Source organism: Oncorhynchus masou, chromosome 30, assembly GCF_036934945.1.
Source record: "Oncorhynchus masou masou isolate Uvic2021 chromosome 30, UVic_Omas_1.1, whole genome shotgun sequence".
In the NCBI taxonomy this organism is placed as follows: domain Eukaryota; kingdom Metazoa; phylum Chordata; class Actinopteri; order Salmoniformes; family Salmonidae; genus Oncorhynchus; species Oncorhynchus masou.
In genome coordinates, this window is record NC_088241.1 from 18,809,972 (window position 1) to 18,820,354 (window position 10,383).

Consider the following 10,383-nt stretch of genomic DNA (forward strand, 5'->3'; position numbering starts at 1 on the left):
GTGCTCCTTTACAGCAGGTTTAACATCCGGTGCAAGGGCCAGTTTAAGAAATGCCCACATGGTGGCAGCACATACTCAAAGTTGAATGTGTCCTAATTATTAAGAGTTAATATGATGCTTCTGGTAGTTTCTGGTGTTTGATGGTTTTTTCTGATAGTATGATGTTTTCAGGTTGTATTGGGTTGCTAGGATCCCAACCCAGTTAAGAAAACAACAGCATATATGGCATGCTTGGCATATTTGTATTGTACGTGTGTATCCTACAGCACACATGTGAAAGGGAAAATGTTACAATGTTACCAGACTGCATTCTTCTGTTCCTTATGATTAGTTCTCATAGTTCTCCGCCCTTTTGAGTGAACAATAGATACAGTATGAAAAAGGTTGGTTTACTATTGAATTAAATCAATCATAAATGTAGGGAAACTGCCTGCTCCAAGGTGAGGTGCCATGTCTTCGAGGTTGTTTTCCCAAGCATTTTCTTTGTTGACTTACAGCAGTTTAATCAAGCAACCTGCTACCAAGATATATCTCATCACAGTGTTGGTCTGATGTTGTTTGACTTGAAGGTTGTGTCTTTCGTCCCTCTTTGGTTTCATTTTGACATTTTGATTTATTTATCACATACTGTTTTGATAATTCAAAGTATAACTCAACTAAACCTCATGATGTGTTTTGTTTTTGTCTGTTATATGTGTAACCCCCCCCTCTAACCAGAGAGAGAGACACCCACCCAACTCCCTGGGGTATTATCAGTCAACAGGAAACTACACTAGAGTGGGTAGAATGGGGCTCTCCCCTGACGTTCAAGCACTCACACCGCACCCGATCCCTAGGGACAAGAAAATTAAGTGGCTTCTGAAAATCTGTTTCATTATATATACATATATATGTATATATTACTAAATAAACCCCTCCTGTTTTAATAGTAACCAATGGCTCTAAGATCACCACTTTGAATAAGCACAACCTCTGGAAAAGGTCACATTAAACTGGGTGTATTTTCCCCATGAATTACACTCACACAATTACCTGCTAACTAGAAAAGAGAAATCCCATACACAGGAACGTACACACTTCCCTGTTCAAAGCTGTGAAATGAATGCGGAAACCTTTTTCGATGTCACAGAAATAGGACTGAGCTGAAAGGATTGTAATTCACTGTGTGGCCAACAGATGGCCTCTGCCTTACAGAATGAGGATGGAACATGACAAGCCCATAACTGACAATAGGCCTTTGTCCCAAGGAATGTTCCCACAGAGCTGGTGTAGCAGCCTACATAGAAGGATCAGAGCAGTTGGTGCTGTGTTTACAGTAAACAAGCTCTGTCCTTCTTGGACTTGAAAGTATGTTCCTCTGCCTTTGTTATGGTTGAAGAACACCTTCACCCATAGACTACATGGGATATAAAACCACAAACGGTACCATTCCAACACCACCTTAATATGGATCATCTGCTCGACCTACTAAGTCAATTCAAACCTGCCTGTGTGACTCCTGAAAGTATGTGCTCTGTGGTATTGGGAAATGTGTGTCTCTTGTAATGTTGGCTGTGGTTTGTCTAATAAATTGTGACCACAACGTTCAATGTGTGTGTACTGTATAAGCTGTATCCTTGGTGATAGAGCAGGCAGCGTTTTTGAAAGATAGGTCAGTTCATGGTGGTAACTCAGTTAAAGTACCAGAACATTGACTAGGGATCACAGGTAGATTCTGAAAGGGCGCTCCCTTTGACTCACCTAAATGCCTATACAAAGTCCAGTGACTAGGTACATTGGAACTACAGTATCACATTGTAGATCTGGGCGGTGTTCAGGGTGGAATTATTATATATAAATATTTTTATTGAACCTTTATTTAACCAGGCAAGTCAGTTAATAACTAATTCTTATTTACAATGATGGCCTACACTAGCCAAACCCGGACGACACTGGGCCAATTGCGCGCCACCCTATGGGACTCCCAGTCACAGCCGGTTGTGATACAGCCTGGAATCGAACCAGGGTGTCTGTAGTGACACTGAGATGTGACACTCTAGCGCTGAGATGCAGTGCCTTAGACCACTGCGCCACTCGGGAGCCCAATTAGATTACTGGAATGCATTTGTGTTGTCTGAGTAGTCAGCATAGCAGCCGAGACTACGATCATGTGTAAATGACCTTCAAAAGGTTATTGATAGCCCAAGAAATATTTAAGTTCAGTCAAAGATTTAATTTCTGTCCTTGTTCACATGATTATGATAAGATATCTCCTGTCCATAGGGCGGGGTTATTGCATTTGTGTCTGCCATATATCTCGGTAAGTAATCTGGGCTTGGTTATGAGTACGAAGCAAGGTCCCACCTTGAGTTGCATGTTTCAAACATGTAAAGAGTCAGCTTTTAGAACGAAGATGAACCAATTCATTTTAAACCTCTCCCTGTCACCTACCTTTCTCTTCTTCTGAGCACCAGAGGGACTTAAACATCAAGATGGGGTTTAATGTATGCTTAGAATATAGATATTGACATCCTAAATCAATGAACATTCCATGAATTAAGACATTTGGAAATTGGAACCTGAAATGCTCATAAAACGTCATTTGTTCATAAATAAATAAATACATGTATAAATAAATAAAAGTGAATGGGGAAAAGCTGAATGGAGACGGGTATGTGATCTATGAGTAAGGCCATAGCATTCATGGTCACATGGCTGATCGTATATCCTTTGTCCCTGAACCTCACAGGGTGCTTTGTCTGTGAGAGGGGATCCGATTTCCCTTCTTGTTTGATGTCTCTTCCTCCCACACTGCTCCCCCTATCCCCCCCCCCTCCTTCCACCCTCTGTTCAACAAATACAGAGAAACTTGATATAAAACAGCATCTGCCATGGCTCTAAATGCTACTGAATTAGCAGTATGTTTGAATTTACCACGAAACACATAGAGAGAACCTCTTTAGGACAAAATGTCTAGGCACGAGTATTTGTGCTATTGAGTATTTGTGCTATTCCTAGAGTTTTCCTAGAAGGGTTTGGTATGTATCATGTTTATATAAAAAAAAGACATGACCTGAATTTCTATACCCACCCCAGACGATAGGATAATAGATCTTAACGATCGAGAAGATCTCACCCAATTTATACTAGAAAACAACATGTGGTAAGTAAAGCATCCCTTTGAATGTATTGTGAGTGGGCTCTCCTTTCAGGCTGGTGGGCTGCCTGAGAGGCTCCTGCAGACTAACAGGGTCTGCCTGGGTCAGGGGCCTCTTCCCGTAACACAGGCGTCATTGAGCGGCATAACAAGAACCCCCTCAGCGTCCTTCCTCCAGCCAGACTGATGTCAGGGCCGTGGAATGTGGAAAACAGATCGTACGGGGGCCTTGTTTTCCCGACTGAATAGTCCTTGGGCAGGAATCCAGACCACATGCCACACAGAAGGGGAGGGGGATAGGAAAGAAGCCAAGAAGGCAGAGAAAAAAGCACTTTACTGGAAACTCACAGGGTGAAAGTAGTCATAGAGAAAGCTAAATTGTGATCAAGGGAGAAAGAGAGAATAAATTGGTACACTAAAAGAAAGAGAATGATAGAAGGAGTGAGGACAAAGTGAAATAAGTAGTTTGTCAGCAGAAATGATGTGGATGAGGAGTGGAGGGAGAAAAAAAAGAACCACTATATCAATCAAAATGGAGGGGAAATCCACAAGCACAAAATGAAATAGAGCTAGAGACATAACAGAAGAAAATGTTGAGCAAAGTAAAAACACCTCGAAGTCTAGACGAGCCTAAAGTAGCTGACAGCAAAATATGAAATATGTGTTGGATGGGCATCAATTTTGTTCACTTCAGTTCAATTTACTTTATTGGCCTTTGAAATCAATAATCTCACATTCTCAAGCACTTTAATTAAAAGACAATAGTATTTGGACAATAGTCAACAGGTGAGAGGGAGAGCGAGAGACAGGCAGAAAGATAAAAGGCAGAAAGGACAAAGAAAATATGAAGATGGAAGTCATGATGTCATACAGTTGAAGATCAGATGCGTTATCAAGGACGGTGACGCAAAGCACCAGTAGGTTATATGCACAAAAACAGATGATATCATAAGATGAAAAATAAATCAACAAAAGCAACATAACAGACAAGTCTATACAGAATATGATTGAAGAATGAAACACAGAAAGTGAAAGTAAAAGGGTGACATCATAATTGAGAAAACAACAACGAAACAAAACAGAAAATGCAAAAGTTGCCTAATGAAGGTATGGAGTGCAATCCTCCTCAAATTCCCATCACCTAATTATCTCATCATGGTGAGCTGTTACGGCATGTTTGCGAAACTTACGCACATCATCTTCTGTCTGGAACAAACTGTCTGCTTTACCACTGTACATTTAGTCTCTTAGTACGGTCCTCATTCTGTAGCAGCATGACATATGACCCCTGAAATGGAATGAAGTAGGATTACAGTGTGTGAATAAGTACATTAAACAAGTTGATGGGTTACAAAAGAATGATTAGCTCTAATAATAGCAGTGTTTGTTTTGATGCAGTGCCATCGTAGGTGACATACCACTGCCTAACGTTGGAGTCACGCCAATGTTTGACCCTTTCTGTGTGTTGTTCTGAGGATAAACTGACCATGTCATTTCAGCATCACGTAATGTCTGTTAAAGGGGACGACGCCTCTCTCTTATGTAAGATTTCTCCTGCAAGCCGGGGCATGCTCCCCATGCAGGCACAGCCCAAAGTTGGATTCCTAACTGCTGCGCGCGACATGGTGTTCCTCCCTTGGCCAGTGATGCAAATGTTCCATTAGGCATCCATTAGTCTGAAGACAAGCTGAAACGAGTTCCTTTTCTATAATATTTGTCTTTGTCACACTCACACAGCTGGTCTCGTGTTCACTCCTCGGTGCAGGACAATGCACAGTAACAGTGCTGTCATATTAAGATGACTTTATTTGTCAATTGCACACAAGGTCCAACCAAAATTTGACTTCTGCTTTTACAGGTTTCGGAGAGGTGTGGTGGTGGGGGGGGGGCTGCCACACTGGGCGCCCAGGGAGCTGTTGTTGTTGGGGGGTTAAAGAGCCTTGCTCAAGGGCACATATGGTACAGTGACAGTGCAGGCATAGACTAGGAGCAAAGATGGGTTGTGTGATAACATTGTATGTTTACTGTAGCTACATCTGATAGTCTATGTAGGTCATAGATATTAGACCCTGACCTGACCACTGAAATGACATTTTCGGCTCATGTCATGTTCCTTTTTGGAGGGTTAATACTGGAGGATTGGCTAAACATAATTCCATGGGTTTGTGTCTGGTTTGTGTGCTGTGTGATTTGTGAATGTAGGGAGGTAGATCTTCCACAGCAACAAACACAGTCTGTGGAACCTTGCCAAAATACCATAGAAATCTACCCATAATCCACCAGATGCACCAGATAAATCTCATGTAACTCCCAGCTGCAGCCTTGAGCACAATTGAAAAAGCATTTAGGCCTAAATATCTCTATCACTAATAAAAACAATGAATCAAGTGAACTGCTGGATGGATTTCAGGCAGAGCTCGTTTGCACAAGATTAGCCATAACAAATCATGAGTATATTCAACACTGCACAAAATGTACAATTTCATTGCAATTAAGAAACCAGGAAAACATCCTGGTCCATCAATTTAAAAACAAAGAATCATGCCTCTGCAGGTGATTTGAAGGAGCTGTGAGCTGCATGCCTGCCACATGACTAAGATGGTGTGTTCTCCATTCATTGTTCAATCTTTCACTTAAGAACATTTCAACCATTCCTGCACAGCCAATCCTTAGTTTGTTTTAATGGGTGCGGCGTTGTCACGCCCTGACCTTAGAGAGCCTTTCTTTTTCTCTATTTGGTTAGGTCGGGGGGTGATTTGGGTGGGCATTCTAGTTTTTCTATTTCTTTGTTGACCGGGTATGGTTCCCAATCAGCTGTCTATCGTTGTCTCTGATTGGGGATCATACTTAGGCAGCCTTTTTCCCACCTTAGTTTGTGGGATCTTGTTTGTGTGTCGTTGCTTTTTGCACTGCATGTAGCTTTATGTTAGTTTTTGTATTTTAGTTTTTTTCCCGGTGTCATTTAAAATAAAGAAAAATGTACGCCTACCACGCTGCACCTTGGTCCAATCCATCTCTAAACGATTGTAACAGGAATGGCATAACAGCTCGGTTGCTATGTAAGATTCTAACCTTAACCTCAATATTAGGAAGGTGTCCTTCATTTTTTGTACACTCATTGTAGGTCTGATTATATTTACTCTATAACATATCTAGCCCATAAAGTGTGTTCATGTACTGTATGGTCTTGGATACTAAAAAACCTTTAGATAAGAGGGTTACCCTTAGACACAAAACCATACCTTCATATAAGACATAAACCCATAGATCTTTATTGACGACTGGAACACAACACACATTAACATTATTGAGACCATATCGAAATCTTGGGTTTGAATGTCTACACACATCACCTTGCCTTGGAGACCATATGATCATAGATGCACTCTACAAACCACTTTGCAGAGCCTTCATCCGCTCATTTTCTGCATCTGTCCATTTACCTTTGGTCACCGTGGGGCTCACGCATGTTTTAATTTGTTCTTTTTTTAGCTCTAATCCTTCTCCCAGCTGTTGTAAACATGGGATCTGGCAGAGTGTCAGAGTAACTTACACAACAGACAGCAACACTGGGCTAAAGGTGCAGTGCTGTACCCGGAGACAGATACACAATTAGGGTCCTTCACAAACCTTTGAATATCCCTTAACTGGTTTATGTTTTGTAATGTGTTTTCTAATCTGCGGAAATTGGTCTCTACAATATGGTGATCATTTTCTGTAGTGAAGTATTAATGTTTTAAATATTTTTCTACAGTTTCATGTCATTTAAAGATTGAATTTGCATTAGAGGGGAAACAGCGACACTGCTTTTTGTTTTGTTAATGAAAATGGAGGATTCGGCAGTGTTTTATAAATGTTCAATATATTTATAAACTGGGTGGTTCGAGCCCTGAATACTGATTGGCTGGCTTATTTTTACTGCTCTAATTACATTTGTAACCAGTTAATAATAGCAATAAGGCTCCTCGGGGGTTTGTGATATATGGCCAATATACCACGGCTAAGGGCTGTGTATTTGGACGCAATACGCAAAACTGGACACTGCCCTTAGTCGTGGTATATTGGCCATATACCACACCCCCTCTGGCCTTATTTCTTAAATATTCTGTGTACTGGGCAAAATGGGTACTTTCTGGGCACGCATGGGTACTTTCCTCTTGTAAAAGCACAACTACCAAATAGGTATATGGGTCACTAACTTTTACTGCTCCACCTCATAGCTTTCTGTGACATGATGGTTGATCTGAAACCTCTCGCTAACTAACTGTACACTCTCACACACTAATAGTGGTCTGTTTTACCGCATTCTACCCCTTTCGGAAATCTCTTTCAATTCCATTGAGGGACTTTTTTCAAATTTCCAGTTGTCTTAACTGTTAGAACAAGCTGGCCCTCGCCCAGGACCCTGCCCTGTACTTTAGTTACTGTCACTAGACAGTTACCACCTGGCTACTCTACCATGCACCTGAGGCTGTTGGCCCAATGTACATAGTCATGGACCACCGGTCACTTTAAATAATGTTTACATACTGTTTTACCCACTTGATATGTATATACTGTATTCTAGTCCTGGTCTATCCTATTTAACTATTGCAGTACATATACTACATATTCTATCCATAGGCTGTCTATATTGTCTATGCATCCCATCAAATATGTACAGTACCAGTCAAAAGTTTGGACACACCTACTCATTCCAGGGCTTTTATTTAGTGTTACTATTTTTTACATTGCAGAATAATAGTGAAGACATCAAAACGATGAAATAACACATATGGAATCATGTAATAACCAAAAAAGTGTTAAACAAATCAAAATAGATTATTCGAAGTAGCCACCCTTTGCCTTGATGACAGCTTTGCACACTCTTGGCATTCTCTCAACCAGCCACATGAGGTAGTCACCTGGAATGCATTGAATCAATCCGTGAATCAATCCTTCATGATCGAATTGCTGCAAAGAAATCATTACTTAAGGACACAAATAAGAAGAACAGACTTGCTTGGGCCAAGAAACACAATCAATGGACATTAGACCGGTGGAAATCTGTCCTTTGGTCTGATGAGTCCAAATTTGGGATTTTTGGTTCCACCCGCTGTGTTTTTGTGAGATGCAGAATAGGTGAACGGTTGATCTCCGCATGTGTGGTTCCCACCATGAAGCATGGAGGAGGTGTGATGGTGTGGGGGTGCTTTGCTGGTGACACTGTCTGTGATTTATTTAGAATTCGAGGCACCCTTAACCAGCATGGCTACCACAGCATTCTGCAGCGATACGCCATCCCATCTGGTTTGTACTTTGGGGGACTATCATTTGTTTTCAACAGGACAATGATCCAACACACCTCCAGGCTATTTGACCAAGGAGGAAAGTGATGGAGTGCTGCATCAGATGACCTGTCCTCCACAATCACACAACCTCAACCCAATTGAGATGGTTTGGGATGAGTTGGACTGCAGAGTGAAGGAAAAGCAGCCAGCAAGTGCTCAGTATATGTGGGAACTCCTTCAAGACTTTTGGAAAAGCATTCTAGGGGAAGCTGGTTGAGAGAATGCCAAGAGTGTGCAAAGCTGCAAAGGGTGGCTTTAAAGAGTCTAAAATATAAAATATATTTTGATTTGTTGAACACTTTTTTTGGTTACTACATGATTCCATATGTGTTGTTTCATAGTTTTGATATCTTCACTATTATTCTACAATGTATAAAATAGTAAAAATAAGGAAAAACCCTTGAATGAGCAGGTGTGTCCAAACTTTTGACTGGTACTGTATATACTGTATTTATACTCTGGACTCCGACATTGCTCATCCTAATATTTCTATATTTCTTAATTCCATTCTTTTACTTTTTAGATTAGTGTGTATTGTGTATTGTTAGATATAACTGCACTGTTGGAGCAAGGAACACAAGCATTCCTCTACACCCACAATAACATCTGCTAAATATTTGTATGACCAATAAAATTTGATTTGAAGTGATTAGGATGGAGTCACTTCCTCCTGGCCATATATGGCACTGACTTCCTGAAACAAACCCTTGTAAGTATGATGTGGTGTTGCTACCAGGACCTGCATAATCCAGTCAAATCTGGTCTTCACAGGATTCAGGACTACTCTCTTTCAGTGTCAGCTGACAGTGTTTTCCCCTATGGTGCTAACAAAGCAAAAACAGCCAATTTTCCTGAGAAAGGCGTGGGAACACTATTTTAGGACCAGTTGTAGCTAGCTAACTATGAGCTCAGGCATGACGATACCTCACATTGTGCTAATCCTGCTCCTACCTTGCTGGTTAGGAATAGGAATAACCCTCCTCCACCTGCCACCCATACCCAAAACAGAACAAACTGGAAAAACAGAATGGGGGATTACAACAACGAATTGAGCATGTTGGATCTTGTAAGAGGATGCTAATTGCAACGGCATTGCCAGCTGTTTATTTGATTACTAATGTTTAAATGTAAGTCTGTGACATATAGACATTCAAAGTAGTGAGCATAGCCCAAATGTAAATCATCGTACAACTCCAAGGAACTGAAATTAACCTCAACTCGGATTCATAACTGAATTAGCCTCCAAACATCCACTTTAATTGAATTTGTCCTGCAAATCTAATCACTAATCCAAACTTTGTAACAAATACACAAAGAAAGAGCTTGTTTTCCTCCAGTACACTGTTCCATTGGCTTTTGCTGGCAGCCTGGACAGATACTTCATTACCACACAGTTACAGTACATACTTCCCATTCCAAGTATTACTCACTAAACAAACAGTCACAGTGTCTATCTCTATGTGTGTCAGAGAGAATAAGCTATTTCTTATTATATTCCAGCTGGTTCGAGTCCTGAATGCTGATTGGCTGAAAGCTGTGGTATATCAGACCATATTCCACTGGTATGACAGAGCATTTATTTTTACTGTTTTAATTATGCTGGTAACTAGTTTATAATAGTAATAAGGCACCTCTGGGTTTGTGATATTTTGCCCACGGCTAAAGGCTGTATCCAGGCCCCCCGTGTTGCGTTGTGCTTACACATACTGTCCATCTTATTCAGTGGGAAGACAACGTTGTCGAACATGGTTTATCAAGAGCCATAACCAGAAGACAACAACACATCAGATGAGAGGAGCTGTGTGTGCTAAAGCTCATTTCCTGGTATATTGCTTCACCACAGACAAGCCTGCTCTTGTATGCCTGCCTGCCTGCTGGTAAACTAGCCAGGGTAAATTTGCTTTAGGAGGAAGCAAA

General features: G+C 41.0%; 1 long non-coding RNA gene across 1 annotated transcript; it reads right to left on the reverse strand.

Annotated features, from left to right (window-relative positions):
- Positions 1-3,825: 3,825 nt before the first annotated feature.
- On the reverse strand, positions 3,826-4,949 carry LOC135523104 (uncharacterized). The gene is made up of 2 exons (XR_010452776.1): positions 4,555-4,949; positions 3,826-4,424 (listed from the first exon to the last, which is right to left on the reverse strand). It is a non-coding gene; the product is annotated as an uncharacterized LOC135523104 (long non-coding RNA).
- Between the last annotated feature and the right edge of the window lie 5,434 nt (positions 4,950-10,383).